Here is a 17,429-nt window from a genome sequence, read left to right as displayed (position 1 = left end):
TTATTGTGGTGGTGGTGAGCGGCTATTGATGCTAACACGAAACCCGGGGTGGCGAGCGGCACTTATTTCTTATGGCGGCGGGTCTTATTTCTTATGGGTGCGGTCGTGATTCGTACTTTCGGTAAAGACTGCGGGCGGCATGTCGTACTTTCAGCAAAAAAGGTGTGAAATAGTTTGCCAAGTCTAGGAATCACTTGCAAGGTAATATTTTGGTATTTAGTTTACCACAGAGCCGGCGTAGACGGCGATTCGAATATCAACAATAACAACGCTCACGAATTAACACTTCAAATAGCTGTGAAATAGTTTGCAAAACCCCGCGATCGCTGACAAGATAATGTCTCGGTCATAACCATCTTTCACGACTTGGTGTCATAACCATACCGATCGCTCATGCGGTGAAATTTTAGTAATCAGTTTGTCACAGAACTTGATTTCGCTGGTAAGATTTAACAAGTAACGAATAACAGACCGCGGTAACTTGAATAGCGACAAATTGTCACTTATTTCCGCTCTAACCCTAATCCTTTGTGAAGAGAACGCTTATTCAAAAGGTTGTGATATAATTTTAAAATCCAACGACCACTCACCGGATAATGCTTCAGACATATAGCAATCTCTCATACCCGCTCACAAGGTAATATTTCGGTAATAAGTTTGTCACAGAGCCGTCGCAGACGGTGATTCGAAAACCAACAATTTGTCACTCGCCCGCGATCGCTATATGTTTCACGCCTCCAGAATAGTGGCTGACTTTAGTTGCGTGATAAGATCCATGAAAATATTCAATCAATGTGTTAGTTTATCAACTTGAAATGAAACTCACTACACAAATCAAGTCGATTCGTATCTGAATGTTTTAAATCGGTACAACTCTAATCCTTTGACAAATCTTTAACGCGTTTTTGTTGAATCGAACGTAACCCGAATATTACTGACGCCGACTTTCAGCCGCATCGAATTATTCGCACATTCCGCGCCACTGTTTTCACACTTATAGAATCAATACCAACTATAACTCTACAAGAATCAAGAATCACAAGTACGTGCATTACACAGTTATTGTCTTTATCAACTTGAAATCAAACACTTAACAAAAACACACAACTAATCATTTGGCAACTCTGGCATTACCAAAAAATTCCAGTATTGTTGATTGAAAATCCTTGAGTCATTATTATCAAAAATGTTATAGTACCGCATCGGGATCCATTCGCGGGATGTACTAAAGGTAAATCCAAATAATCCACATTCGCGGGATGTACTAAAGGTAAATCCAAATAATCCACATTCGCGGGATGTACTAAAGGTAAATCCAAATAATCCAGAATGAAATATTTGGACTTTGACATAGTGTGAATTGAAATAGGATTGACAAACACGACTACCAACTTTGATCCAGCCACATTTCAAGATCATACTTTGAAACAAGTAATGTAACATTACAACTCTATTCACGATCCCGCTTTCCATTTGTCAAAGAGATATTTTAACATCTTACCATACTCAAAAGAATTATTCACAACATTAACAATTGTTCAAAATCTAGTTTTCACCTACTTGATTATATCACTGCAACTCATAAATTTGAATTAATTCATCCTGGTTGTATTCGTATGCTCGGTCTTTTTTATTCAATTGTAAAGGTTGTTACTATTCTGAAGACAAAGTATTTACAAATCGGTGCATATACGATTTGACTTGGACATACTATATTTCGAGTATACGAGATTTGAATGTCTGAACAATAACTGAGAAATAATTTATCACAATTAAATCCGTAATATTACAGCGTAAAAGATATTGGAATGTCAGCAACTCTGTAAGGTCATAGTTACTACCACTAATTTACCCGACCAACTCGTCATGATCATTCCTGAAATCAACACAAACGTGACCACTGACTTGAGTTAACCACAAAACAGCATCAAGTTTTAAATCCACTTGTAGCTTACGGCTTATTTGAATGCGGGTTATGTTTTGTTGTAATTGAGTGTACAGAAATAGTATTACGTCTCGACATATCACCATGTCGGAATTTGTGACAGAGAATTGAAACATATGCACTTTACAGAGTGTGAAAATATCACTTTGAGTATCGAGTACCGTTCGAAGCTAGCGATCAATTCTTAATCATTTCAGTAGCTCCCCATTGTGTGTGCTAAATGTAAAATATCGCGAGGTTATACACTCTAAGACTTTGATCATTACAAAAGTAAATTGTGATATGTTTGTTAGATGCATCCAATTCAACTAGAAGTGTCTAGTGCCCAACACTCGTAATATCAAAAAAGTACTTGCTACACTGTTATTTGCTACGTGTTATGCATTGTTGTTTATTTGTAGTATTGAATGAAATTGTTCTTGAACCCTCAAATAATAATCCCCGACATGAAACCAAGCCGCTGAAAGTCGTTACCATCACGAAGATAGAATGTGTACGATGTTTGTCAAATGTGTCCTACCTGACCAACAGAAAACAATTTTCACTAGCTTGGTAATGAAACCGAAGTCTCCATTCGATATTTTGTTTGTGTCAAATACTTTGCAATGAACACATTTGGGTGGTTGAGCTTTACATCATCAGACTGTCATCTGTACATCAAGAATACATCCGACTTGTAACCGGATCGTTTACCTAACCGAGTTGTATGCACAGTTTGATATTTTTGTCATTTAGTGATTGCTGAACATACCACTTCGAAATACTGCGTTGATCTTAATTTCCATCATCGTGATAAGTGAAGTACATTTGTTTTGAATTCATAACAATAGGCTTTTCTACGACATGGTAAATTATTGACAAGTTCTGCTTAGAAGATTGGTTGCATATCACGAAAAATAATATACCACACATATTATTACTGTTACTCCATTCATCGGCATTTTTTCCGTTGTCGATTTTCAAACGAGTAAAATTTATTACTTGAGTTGCTCTGCTTACTATATTTAAATGTAAACTCGCCCGTCTTTCAACAAGAAACAATGTTAAAAAAGTATGCAATCAAACACAACAAGTTTTACGATACTAATTATTATCCCACATAACCCATTTCTTACCGAAGACATATGAAATATATTCATGTTACACGAAAATATTCGCTCATGCTACAAACCTGTACAATGATTGGGGGGTGCTTTCAAACTGTTTCGATACCTCAAGAACTTTATTGTCAGAACGGTTGTTCATGTATCGTAATAATCAAGTAGTTCAACATAGAACTAGTATTAACAGAAACATCAGAGTTGTTTACACAAAAGTTTGTATGCGTGCAGTATGCGAATACCATGTGTAAGTCCAGCACAATTGTGGTATCCATCCGGGTTTAGTTAACACAATTTACGACACCGAGGTCACCTCATCTTTCGTAAGACAACAAACCAACCAAGGTTTCAGGATATGTCCGTGTCATAGCAATAAATCAGCTACTACAACAACAGAGTACATATGTTTTCTAGTTACGGCGCTTACGTCTTACACACAAATCAATCCACTTTGCTAACAAAAAGTGCTGGGTCATCAAGTGATTACCCTAACAACAAAACAGCTAAACGTACTATCATACAAAATGGCCGTTATAGTCACCAACGGTACATCGTACAAGTAACAAGTCTCGAGAATCCAGTTATTGAAAAAACATGAAAGTGTTTCTACACCAAGTCGTTATGTTGACGAAAGCGTATATTGTAATATCATGATCGATTTGCATTCGTTGGTCACAAAATGTCACTACTCTAAATAATTATTTTTCACTCAAACACAAACGCATACTTGTCGCCAATCGTTTTCATCAAGCACGAGTTCAAGAAACCTGCTACGACATGAATTGTTATTTTTTTATGTTGTGTAAATAGGTAATAATTAATTTTAGTAACACTATATCAACATCATCTAGTTGCGCGAATAGATTTACACGTGGTGTTGTGGTTTTAATCGAAGTACACAGCGCGGTCTAACGCGGAGTCATCTCTATTGTACAGCAACTCGGAAATCGAAATGCATGCATTAACATTTAAACAGCGATCGCGTTTCGTGACGCGAAAAATATGTTCACCACCGCGATACTCTGCACAGGGCGTGCAAATCCTTTTCACACTCGTAATAGTATACCAACGGCTACCGGCGACAACGTTTAACAATACCAACGACACTAAACATACGATACCTACCCAAGTAAAATTTCCATTTTCACCTGGAGGTCAGCCGTTACCTGACTAAAAATACCATTGTCCTTTGGAGATTTATCGTTTACCCAGTGTAACAATCCCCTTTTCACTTGGAAATATATTTTTGACCTGGATAACAAACCCCTTTTCACTTGGAAATCTATTTTTGCCCTGGATAACAAACCCCTTTTCACTTGGAAATCTATTTTTGCCCTGGATAACAAACCTTTTCCACTTGGAAATATATTTTTTCTCTTGGTAACAAACCTTTTTCACTTGGAAATATATTTTTTCTCTTGGTAACAAACCTTTTTCACTTGGAAATATATTTTTTCTCTGGTTAACAAACCTTTTTCACTTGGAAATATATTTTTTCTCTGGTTAACAAACCTTTTTCACTTGGAAATATATTTTTTCTCTGGTTAACAAACCTTTTTCACTTGGAAATATATTTTTTCTCTGGTTAACAAACCTTTTTCACTTGGAAATATATTTTTTCTCTGGGTAACAAACCTTTTTCACTTGGAAATATATTTTTATCTCTGGTTAACAAACCTTTTACACTTGGAAATATATTTTTTCTCTGGGCAACAAACCTTTTTCCCCGGGTAACAAACCTTTTTCCCTGAGCAACAAGCCCTTTTCACTTGGTGGGTCGTCGTTTACCTGAGTAAAAATATCATTTTCCTTTGGAGATCTGGCGTTTACCCAGTGTAACAATACATTTTCTCTTGGTCATCTAGCTTTTCCTAGAGTAACTAATCATTTCTCCTGGGTAACAAACCCTTTTCGTCTGGAAAACTATCATTTACCCGAGTACCAATACCGTTTTCACTTGGAAATCTATCTTTTCCCTGGGTAACAATATCATTTTCGTTTTGAAAACTGACAACCACACCGGCCAATTTGATATTTTTGGATATTGTTACAACGGATAGTGACAAAATATACACCAACAACGACTCCGATACATTTGTCTAATCAAATATTCACTTGCTCTGATGCATCCCATCAAAATCATTGGTTACTCACATACAATAACAATGTGCTGTTGTACATCGACATGTATGTTTTCGGAATTGGCGAATAAAGGGGTTTCCGATATGTCTGTGATGTCCGGGTTCGTGCTTTGGATTTTCCAGAATCAAAATGTCTGAATAAAACACCCCCCTTGACTTTGGTAACTGGTTGATACACGGATAATGGTGTTCGGAAAACGGATGAATTTATGTTCCCCATCGCGCTAATAACTCTGGGTTACTTGTGAGTTTCCTCAGGTCTGTTTACTATATTGTGTCTTTACTGGTCAATACATGTCGCTCCAGTCAGCTGCAACCGGATCACTAATATGAGAAAGTGTGTGGGCCTGATCCGGATATTCACTCATGAACCAACGACCAATATTCAAGTAAACATGTTACAGGCCGTGTTTTGTCTCCATGAAAAATACCAATGCATACACCATCACATACAAGTAACGTCACGATTGTTCACAAGTATTCGCGTAAACGAGGTGTACATACAATGTGTCGGTGTACAAACATCATGGAAAACAAATTCATGTTCTCAAGTCTCATCATGCGACGACTCTGTACATTCAATGTGGGCATAGATGACACACGACATGATACAATGGACAGTGCATTATGTATACCGATATATTCTCAGTCAAATATGCGAACCATACACAACCATATACCCTGATTTTCGCTGAATATCCACAACACCAACAAATCTGTACATTTCTTTTCCCTTGACCTCGACGATAGAGTTGTCATCCCAATGTACCAATCGAGTGTATGGTTCGTCAGGTGTAAAATCCAAATCAAATGTCACCAAGGTATCGTTTTTCATTTTTAATATTTCCACCGCTGCATCTTGTCTGTGTCGTAAAACCACGGTGTGGGGCCAGAGGAATCTATGGACAGTTACGCGTAGTCCCATATTTACTCGTGGATATGGTCAGGTAACGACAACGTTTTCTCAATGGGCTGTGTGGGTACAACGTTTCAATACGTAGCTGGATCAACTAGACCAAAAGTTTCCAACCGCGATTTATGTTGACCTGTCGAGTTACGAGATAGCACCCTCTTGCGGTGTGATTAACACGAAATCCGCCTTCAGCTCGCAGAGACACACCCTGGATTACATTCTCTAATCGTAATCGAACTCGAGATTCACACACACACACACAGAGTCCCTGTTTACGATTTCAATCCGGAGTCACTGCTCACGATGTTTAGCTGGAGTCGTTATGTGGGAGTAGCGACATCCGACATATTCATCACGTGAAAGATTGATAACGATGGTAATCACCAAATACATTATGCCAGTTGCAGCTGACTGGAGCGACATGTATTGACCAGTAAAGACACAATATAGTAAACAGACCTGAGGAAACTCACAAGTAACCCAGAGTTATTAGCGCGATGGGGAACATAAATTCATCCGTTTTCCGAACACCATTATCCGTGTATCAACCAGTTACCAAAGTCAAGGGGGGTGTTTTATTCAGACATTTTGATTCTGGAAAATCCAAAGCACGAACCCGGACATCACAGACATATCGGAAACCCCTTTATTCGCCAATTCCGAAAACATACATGTCGATGTACAACAGCACATTGTTATTGTATGTGAGTAACCAATGATTTTGATGGGATGCATCAGAGCAAGTGAATATTTGATTAGACAAATGTATCGGAGTCGTTGTTGGTGTATATTTTGTCACTATCCGTTGTAACAATATCCAAAAATATCAAATTGGCCGGTGTGGTTGTCAGTTTTCAAAACGAAAATGATATTGTTACCCAGGGAAAAGATAGATTTCCAAGTGAAAACGGTATTGGTACTCGGGTAAATGATAGTTTTCCAGACGAAAAGGGTTTGTTACCCAGGAGAAATGATTAGTTACTCTAGGAAAAGCTAGATGACCAAGAGAAAATGTATTGTTACACTGGGTAAACGCCAGATCTCCAAAGGAAAATGATATTTTTACTCAGGTAAACGACGACCCACCAAGTGAAAAGGGCTTGTTGCTCAGGGAAAAAGGTTTGTTACCCGGGGAAAAAGGTTTGTTGCCCAGAGAAAAAATATATTTCCAAGTGAAAAAGGTTTGTTAACCAGAGAAAAAATATATTTCCAAGTGAAAAAGGTTTGTTACCAAGAGAAAAAATATATTTCCAAGTGGAAAAGGTTTGTTATCCAGGGCAAAAATAGATTTCCAAGTGAAAAGGGGTTTGTTATCCAGGGCAAAAATAGATTTCCAAGTGAAAAGGGGTTTGTTATCCAGGTCAAAAATATATTTCCAAGTGAAAAGGGGATTGTTACACTGGGTAAACGATAAATCTCCAAAGGACAATGGTATTTTTAGTCAGGTAACGGCTGACCTCCAGGTGAAAATGGAAATTTTACTTGGGTAGGTATCGTATGTTTAGTGTCGTTGGTATTGTTAAACGTTGTCGCCGGTAGCCGTTGGTATACTATTACGAGTGTGAAAAGGATTTGCACGCCCTGTGCAGAGTATCGCGGTGGTGAACATATTTTTCGCGTCACGAAACGCGATCGCTGTTTAAATGTTAATGCATGCATTTCGATTTCCGAGTTGCTGTACAATAGAGATGACTCCGCGTTAGACCGCGCTGTGTACTTCGATTAAAACCACAAGACCACGTGTAAATCTATTCGCGCAACTAGATGATGTTGATATAGTGTTACTAAAATTCATTATTACCTATTTACACAACATAAAAAAATAACAATTCATGTCGTAGCAGGTTTCTTGAACTCGTGCTTGATGAAAACGATTGGCGACAAGTATGCGTTTGTGTTTGAGTGAAAAATAATTATTTAGAGTAGTGACATTTTGTGACCAACGAATGCAAATCGATCATGATATTACAATATACGCTTTCGTCAACATAACGACTTGGTGTAGAAACACTTTCATGTTTTTTCAATAACTGGATTCTCGAGACTTGTTACTTGTACGATGTACCGTTGGTGACTATAACGGCCATTTTGTATGATAGTACGTTTAGCTGTTTTGTTGTTAGGGTAATCACTTGATGACCCAGCACTTTTTGTTAGCAAAGTGGATTGATTTGTGTGTAAGACGTAAGCGCCGTAACTAGAAAACATATGTACTCTGTTGTTGTAGTAGCTGATTTATTGCTATGACACGGACATATCCTGAAACCTTGGTTGGTTTGTTGTCTTACGAAAGATGAGGTGACCTCGGTGTCGTAAATTGTGTTAACTAAACCCGGATGGATACCACAATTGTGCTGGACTTACACATGGTATTCGCATACTGCACGCATACAAACTTTTGTGTAAACAACTCTGATGTTTCTGTTAATACTAGTTCTATGTTGAACTACTTGATTATTACGATACATGAACAACCGTTCAGACAATAAAGTTCTTGAGGTATCGAAACAGTTTGAAAGCACCCCCCAATCATTGTACAGGTTTGTAGCATGAGCGAATATTTTCGTGTAACATGAATATATTTCATATGTCTTCGGTAAGAAATGGGTTATGTGGGATAATAATTAGTATCGTAAAACTTGTTGTGTTTGATTGCATACTTTTTTAACATTGTTTGTTGTTGAAAGACGGGCGAGTTTACATTTAAATATAGTAAGCAGAGCAACTCAAGTAATAAATTTTACTCGTTTGAAAATCGACAACGGAAAAAATGCCGATGAATGGAGTAACAGTAATAATATGTGTGGTATATTATTTTTCGTGATATGCAACCAATCTTCTAAGCAGAACTTGTCAATAATTTACCATGTCGTAGAAAAGCCTATTGTTATGAATTCAAAACAAATGTACTTCACTTATCACGATGATGGAAATTAAGATCAACGCAGTATTTCGAAGTGGTATGTTCAGCAATCACTAAATGACAAAAATATCAAACTGTGCATACAACTCGGTTAGGTAAACGATCCGGTTACAAGTCGGATGTATTCTTGATGTACAGATGACAGTCTGATGATGTAAAGCTCAACCACCCAAATGTGTTCATTGCAAAGTATTTGACACAAACAAAATATCGAATGGAGACTTCGGTTTCATTACCAAGCTAGTGAAAATTGTTTTCTGTTGGTCAGGTAGGACACATTTGACAAACATCGTACACATTCTATCTTCGTGATGGTAACGACTTTCAGCGGCTTGGTTTCATGTCGGGGATTATTATTTGAGGGTTCAAGAACAATTTCATTCAATACTACAAATAAACAACAATGCATAACACGTAGCAAATAACAGTGTAGCAAGTACTTTTTTGATATTACGAGTGTTGGGCACTAGACACTTCTAGTTGAATTGGATGCATCTAACAAACATATCACAATTTACTTTTGTAATGATCAAAGTCTTAGAGTGTATAACCTCGCGATATTTTACATTTAGCACACACAATGGGGAGCTACTGAAATGATTAAGAATTGATCGCTAGCTTCGAACGGTACTCGATACTCAAAGTGATATTTTCACACTCTGTAAAGTGCATATGTTTCAATTCTCTGTCACAAATTCCGACATGGTGATATGTCGAGACGTAATACTATTTCTGTACACTCAATTACAACAAAACATAACCCGCATTCAAATAAGCCGTAAGCTACAAGTGGATTTAAAACTTGATGCTGTTTTGTGGTTAACTCAAGTCAGTGGTCACGTTTGTGTTGATTTCAGGAATGATCATGACGAGTTGGTCGGGTAAATTAGTGGTAGTAACTATGACCTTACAGAGTTGCTGACATTCCAATATCTTTTACGCTGTAATATTACGGATTTAATTGTGATAAATTATTTCTCAGTTATTGTTCAGACATTCAAATCTCGTATACTCGAAATATAGTATGTCCAAGTCAAATCGTATATGCACCGATTTGTAAATACTTTGTCTTCAGAATAGTAACAACCTTTACAATTGAATAAAAAAGACCGAGCATACGAATACAACCAGGATGAATTAATTCAAATTTATGAGTTGCAGTGATATAATCAAGTAGGTGAAAACTAGATTTTGAACAATTGTTAATGTTGTGAATAATTCTTTTGAGTATGGTAAGATGTTAAAATATCTCTTTGACAAATGGAAAGCGGGATCGTGAATAGAGTTGTAATGTTACATTACTTGTTTCAAAGTATGATCTTGAAATGTGGCTGGATCAAAGTTGGTAGTCGTGTTTGTCAATCCTATTTCAATTCACACTATGTCAAAGTCCAAATATTTCATTCTGGATTATTTGGATTTACCTTTAGTACATCCCGCGAATGTGGATTATTTGGATTTACCTTTAGTACATCCCGCGAATGTGGATTATTTGGATTTACCTTTAGTACATCCCGCGAATGGATCCCGATGCGGTACTATAACATTTTTGATAATAATGACTCAAGGATTTTCAATCAACAATACTGGAATTTTTTGGTATTGCTAGAGTTGCCAAATGATTAGTTGTGTGTTTTTGTTAAGTGTTTGATTTCAAGTTGATAAAGACAATAACTGTGTAATGCACGTACTTGTGATTCTTGATTCTTGTAGAGTTATAGTTGGTATTGATTCTATAAGTGTGAAAACAGTGGCGCGGAATGTGCGAATAATTCGATGCGGCTGAAAGTCGGCGTCAGTAATATTCGGGTTACGTTCGATTCAACAAAAACGCGTTAAAGATTTGTCAAAGGATTAGAGTTGTACCGATTTAAAACATTCAGATACGAATCGACTTGATTTGTGTAGTGAGTTTCATTTCAAGTTGATAAACTAACACATTGATTGAATATTTTCATGGATCTTATCACGCAACTAAAGTCAGCCACTATTCTGGAGGCGTGAAACATATAGCGATCGCGGGCGAGTGACAAATTGTTGGTTTTCGAATCACCGTCTGCGACGGCTCTGTGACGAACTTATTACCGAAATATTACCTTGTGAGCGGGTATGAGAGATTGCTATATGTCTGAAGCATTATCCGGTGAGTGGTCGTTGGATTTTAAAATTATATCACAACCTTTTGAATAAGCGTTCTCTTCACAAAGGATTAGGGTTAGAGCGGAAATAAGTGACAATTTGTCGCTATTCAAGTTACCGCGGTCTGTTATTCGTTACTTGTTAAATCTTACCAGCGAAATCAAGTTCTGTGACAAACTGATTACTAAAATTTCACCGCGTGAGCGATCGGTATGGTTATGACACCAAGTCGTGAAAGATGGTTATGACCGAGACATTATCTTGTCAGCGATCGCGGGGTTTTGCAAACTATTTCACAGCTATTTGAAGTGTTAATTCGTGAGCGTTGTTATTGTTGATATTCGAATCGCCGTCTACGCCGGCTCTGTGGTAAACTAAATACCAAAATATTACCTTGCAAGTGATTCCTAGACTTGGCAAACTATTTCACACCTTTTTTGCTGAAAGTACGACATGCCGCCCGCAGTCTTTACCGAAAGTACGAATCACGACCGCACCCATAAGAAATAAGACCCGCCGCCATAAGAAATAAGTGCCGCTCGCCACCCCGGGTTTCGTGTTAGCATCAATAGCCGCTCACCACCACCACAATAAGACGCAATAGCCGCATGCGACCGCACCCATAAGAACACATGGCGAGTCACCACAGACCCCGTAAGAATACACGACAGGCGAATCACCGTCACCACCTATAGTAAAAAAGGTGAGTCACGACCACCGCGGTTGGCTGTGAAACAATTCAGCGCGCAGGTCATTCGAAATATAGGTCGCACTGCTTAATCCTCTTGCAAGCCACGTTTCCGTTTGTGCGGTTATTGTTGGTGACTATTCAACACCACGCGAGAGATGTCTGAAAGTGCGAATCACGACCGCACCCATAAGAACACATGGCGAATCATCACAGATCCCGTAAGAATACATGGCGAATCACCACCACAGCCTATAGCAAAAAAGGCGAGTCACGACCACGAGTTTTCACGGCGAATCACGACCGCAGCCTATAGCAAAAATGGCGAGTCACGACCGCACCCATAAGAACCAATGGCGATGTGCGAGCGGAAGGGGGGTCTAAAAGCGCGATATGCCAACACGAGTTTTCACGGCGATGTGCGAGAGATGCCTATACCCGAAAGTGCGACATGCGAGCGCACCCATAAGAACCAATGGCGATGTGCGAGCGGAAGGGGGGGTCTAAAAGCGCGATATGCCAACACGAGTTTTCACGGCGATGTGCGAGCGGGCCCATAAGAACCCCTGCCACCCCCAGACCGATCCTATATACTACTCACGTAATTCATAATTATAACGTCTGTTATCTTTTTATAATTACTTTAGTGCATGTTGTTAATTCGTGACTTCCGGTCTGTTATATAATCAAAAGACATTGTTTTATCCCTTATGTAGCAGACTAAAAGAAAAACTTTCGCGAGACGCGCACACAAATTGTCATGTCTTTAATGCTCTGTGGGTGTCCGGGTGACATTTGCATTGTGGGCTCGGAATGGAAGGACCGGACCATTAGTCCTACCCAGCGCGGCTATTGACAATGGACACATACCCCAAGTTTCGGCAAAGGTTTTTCTTTAGTAGCACACTTCGTGAAGTCACGTGTTGGTCGAAATTGCATGTCTTTTCGTGTGTCGTGGCACGGTATTGACTGGAACCTAAATGCCAATTGCTATAAATTAGGGTTGCATTTAAAACAAAAATAAATTTGAAACGAGCATGTTTACAACAAGGCCCCTGTTTAAAACATGTTCGGCTAAATCGGGTGGTAATTGTGGTAAGCATTATTTACTTACACAATTATGGTATAATTTTAAAACTTAAAAAAACACAACATAGTTTTTTTTTTAAATCCTTTGTTTAAAACAGTTTTAAACAATGTGTTTTAAACAACCATTTGTTTTAAATACAAGCCTACTATAAATTATGTATGCTTTTTTTGTTGAGGGGGAGACGTATGCATTCCAAAATCAAGCTTATTTAGAGAGAATTTTCAAGTTGATTGAATCTCTCGAGAATAATCTATAAGTTATGTTGGTTTATGAAATGCTCTTGAGTCCCTCTCAAGCTCGCTCCCCACCCTATTGGTAAATTTGGGGTGCGGAAGTCATGGACCTGGCGCGACAAATCGTCCTATATAAAAATGGGCAATGGATACATTATGACGTAACAAGCAAATGACGCATCTTTTTATAGGAAGTTTGTTTTCTCATTAGGCCTTTTCAGCGCAATCCACATATTGTCTTCCGATATAACTTCTAAAATGCAAAATAAATGTAATCGTGAGTAATCGTGATTACTTTTCCAATGTAATCGTAATCGTAATCGACTACTTCCTGATTTTGCTGTAATCGTAATCGTAATCGCGTCATTCGGAAGTAATCGTAATCGCAATCGATTACATTCATAAAGTAATCACCCCATGTCTGGCTACAATTTCGGAGTACGAATGTATCAAGTAGATAACAAGAAATATGGATGATGGCAAATAAGAAAGCGTGTCATCTAATCAGTATCGCCACGAATCGGTTTTGAGTGTGAAACTGTATTGAGTGGCTTTCGTCGCGACAATTGTTTTCTCATTATATCGGTGTTTAAGCTGTATTGCTACATCTCCCGTTTAATGTCACGGGCAAAGCGAATCTGCGAAGAAATTAATTCCAATTTGTAGGCACACACCAACACACCCTCCAATTTCGAGCTACGATTACCTATCACGAAGCTAGCTAGCTCATGAATGGTTTTGTTAACGAATATGGGTGCACTGCACATAATTTAGATTTCAGAAAAGCAGAACGTATATTTGGGCGCTTGGTCGGCAGAGGAGATCTAGGATGGTGCTTCTCAGCACACGCTAGGCGCGTAGCCAGTCGCAAAAATTAGGGGGATTCGGATTTTTTTCAAATTTACCAATATAGCATCAATTCAATTAGGGGTCAAGTACATGCGTAAATGGCGATCATATAATCTCTTCGTATCGACGATTTTAGGCGTATGATAAGCTTGCCAGAGTCCGGGAGTGCTGTCAATTAGCGAGTCACTGATCTCTGGTGAACAATTAAATACGTGCGAGTATTACGCAGTCTCGGCGACAGTTTTCGCAAATCAAAATGTCCGAGCTTGATTGCACCGATTTCAAACCTTCGTCGTATTTCAGAACTCGAGACATGATACACATCTTCTGGTCATTACGTTCAAATATTAGCGGGAATCAATTTCGCACGTTAAAAGTCTGTTTACAGCGATTTGATGTTATTCAGTTTCGCGGTGTCGCTTTTCAAACAATATGACATAAAACAATAACTAATTAGCGTAAATTCGACCGCATTGTCTCGAAACCAGCGAGAGACAGGAATCAAAGCATGCTAGGCCCGAGACGCGATAGTTAGGCCATAGGCCAGCATTGATATATTTCACTCCAGGCCTATTGCAGATGCTATTGTGTAGGTCAGCGCTGATATCATGCACACCAGGCCGAAGCCGCCAATGCAGATTCGATAGCACAGTTAAGCGATGATATAGAGAGAGCTTGGCCCATTGCAGATGCGATTGTTGAAGCCTGCGGAACCAGGCTTGATCGAGACGCGATAAATCAGGCTAGCGACGATTGCCCCGCGCACGGGAATGAATGACCTAAATTCGCGACCATCTCAGCGGGAGATAATCACAGATTCTTCGCGCTAATTGACAACACGTTTGTCGCAAACCCGCCGCGCGGAACACTGATTACACAATTATTGAATTGCAACTGTTGCAATTGCAAGAGTTAGAATGATCATTTCAAAATGACGGGGTTTCGCGTTTCAAGTAGGGAAGTTCGACCCCCGATAACCCGTGGCTACGCGCCGGCACACGCGCGTATCGAAATCGAAGACGTCTCTAACGAGGTCGCATCGATTCGCCTGATTACTAATTACTGGTCACAAATCACTTGGGCGTTTGAGCATTTTGTACGAGGTGGCCGCCACCTCGTAAATATGGTCACGGGGTGGCTGCGCCACCTCGTAACCTCGTAAGTCGGCGCCTATGATTGCGATTACGATTACTTCTGAATCACGCGATTACGATTATAGCAGAATCAGGAAGTAATCGATTACGATTACATCGGAAAAGTAATCACGATTACTCATGATTACATTTATTTTGCTTCTGAGAACTGATATTAGAGGATATATTGAAAGACAATTCAAGGATTGCGATGAAATGGCGTAATGAGATAACAACTGTCTTTATAAATGATGCGTCATTTGCCTGTTGCGTCATAATGAACTACTCGCCCAACTTTATAGGGGACGATTTATCACACTTAACGATTTGCATTCTTGCCATATCCGTCGTAACTGCCGCACCCCATAGGGTGGGTAGCGAGTTCGAAGGGGACTCGGAAATATTTCGTAAATCGACATAAATTTTCCAAGATATTTAATTAGCTTGAAAATTTTCATTGAGCTTCGCGATTTAATCGTCTCTAGATAGCTTAATTTGGAAATGCAGAACTCTCCTCAAGAATAAAACATGCATAATTTTTATGAATACGCTATTCGGTGCCAGTCATTACCGCGCCACGACACACAAAAGACATATGCAGTTTAGCCAACATGCGACTCCACGGCGTGTGCTATTAAAGAATGACCTTGGCCGAAACTTATGGTATTTGTCCATTGTCAATAGCCGCGCTGGGCGGGCGGGACTAACAGTCCGGTCCTTCCAATATGAGCTCACAATGTAAATGCCACCCGGGGTACCTGCAGAGAAATAGAGGCATGGCAATTTGTATGTGCGTCTGACGAAAGTTTTTCATTTAGTCTGCTACGTTTTGGCGACTGCAATATCTTTAGATTATATAACAGACCGGAACTCACGATTTAACAATACATACAACGTATCCTATATGGTGTGGACACTAGCAGATCTCAGGGCTCAGTGAAATTATTTTACGTCACACTTTCCATTTGGTCAAAGGCAACTATTGACGGTAATTTTTGACCGGCTTGCCGAGCATTGCGAAAATATAAATTTTATTCTGCTCGGGGCTCTGGAACCGCCAAAAATCAACCTCTAATGTTGCATCGTAACGGAGTTTGGTATTGTGACGCAACCATGCCGTCTGAACCAAAGAATATAGAAGGACAAGAAGTGCGAGGTCATTGTGTCGTCATTTCATTGTTACGTAGGACGCCCTCCATTTTGGTCTCAGAAGACCACAACAAACAGCCTGAACCTGCTAGTGCGGCAGTTACTTTTCGGTGATATTGGCAGTGATATTTATGGGATTACGCTCGTCGACTGGGATATTGGACATCAAAACCAAGGTGAATTTGTGTATTTTTGTAGTCTGCTGTTCGTTTTTATTTCAGATCTACCCGGATTACCACATCAAAATGCCTTCCTGTGCTGCTCCGAATTGCACATCTCGCAAAGCCGTATACCGTTTTCCAGCGAATGAAGAGAGGAGGCGGAGATGGAAAATAAACTGTAGGCGAGATAAATGGACGCCAACACAGAGTTCTAGACTTTGCGAAGTCTGTTGCAATTGAAATTTAAATTCAATAGCTTTTTGTCAACGCAATAAACTCTAGAAACACTTCGAAGCCGATGAGTTCGAAAGAAAGCGCATTGACGGTCGCGTAAAATTGAAGCAGAACGCAGTCCCCACATTATTTGATGTACCGAATCCGCCCCGTAAATTGGAAGGTACTCGGCGAATTCTTGAAAGGTCAATGTCAGCTGAAGGTACGAGATTATATTGAGTAGTTAGATGAAAATTTTCCGGGCCTATAAAATTCAACTGTCACAGAAATGGATTGCAATGATGGCGTCGATATGTCTGGTGAAGAACAAATCACCGGAGAATCACTGGTAGATCAACATTGCTTTTTCACATGTTTTGGCAATAAGCAACATTCGTCTGCACAAATAATCTCTTCATTTAGACTATCATCGAAGAGGCTTCTTGTGATGAGTGTACCCTGTTGAGGCAGGAGCTGGAACTGGTAAGATTAAATATTGCCGATGGCTCCATAACTTTCAGTGCAGACACAGTAACAGCTCATATCACCCACTGCGATATAAAATCGCTACTTACAAATTGCAGCTCCAAGGCCAGTGTCAGGAGAAAGATGAAGAAATTGCGCGGCTTAAATCGCAGGTAATGCGAAATCCTTGTGAAATTCATTAGCCTTTTTTACGTTTCAAATACAGAGAACCATGCAAGATATCCAAATGTGATTATATAGCGTTATTGCACCTAATTCCTGATCAT

The sequence above is a fragment of the Botryllus schlosseri genome, chromosome 2 (assembly GCF_051294905.1).
Source record: "Botryllus schlosseri isolate E-star chromosome 2, Bs_hap1, whole genome shotgun sequence".
In the NCBI taxonomy this organism is placed as follows: domain Eukaryota; kingdom Metazoa; phylum Chordata; class Ascidiacea; order Stolidobranchia; family Styelidae; genus Botryllus; species Botryllus schlosseri.
This window is presented reverse-complemented; position numbering follows the sequence as displayed.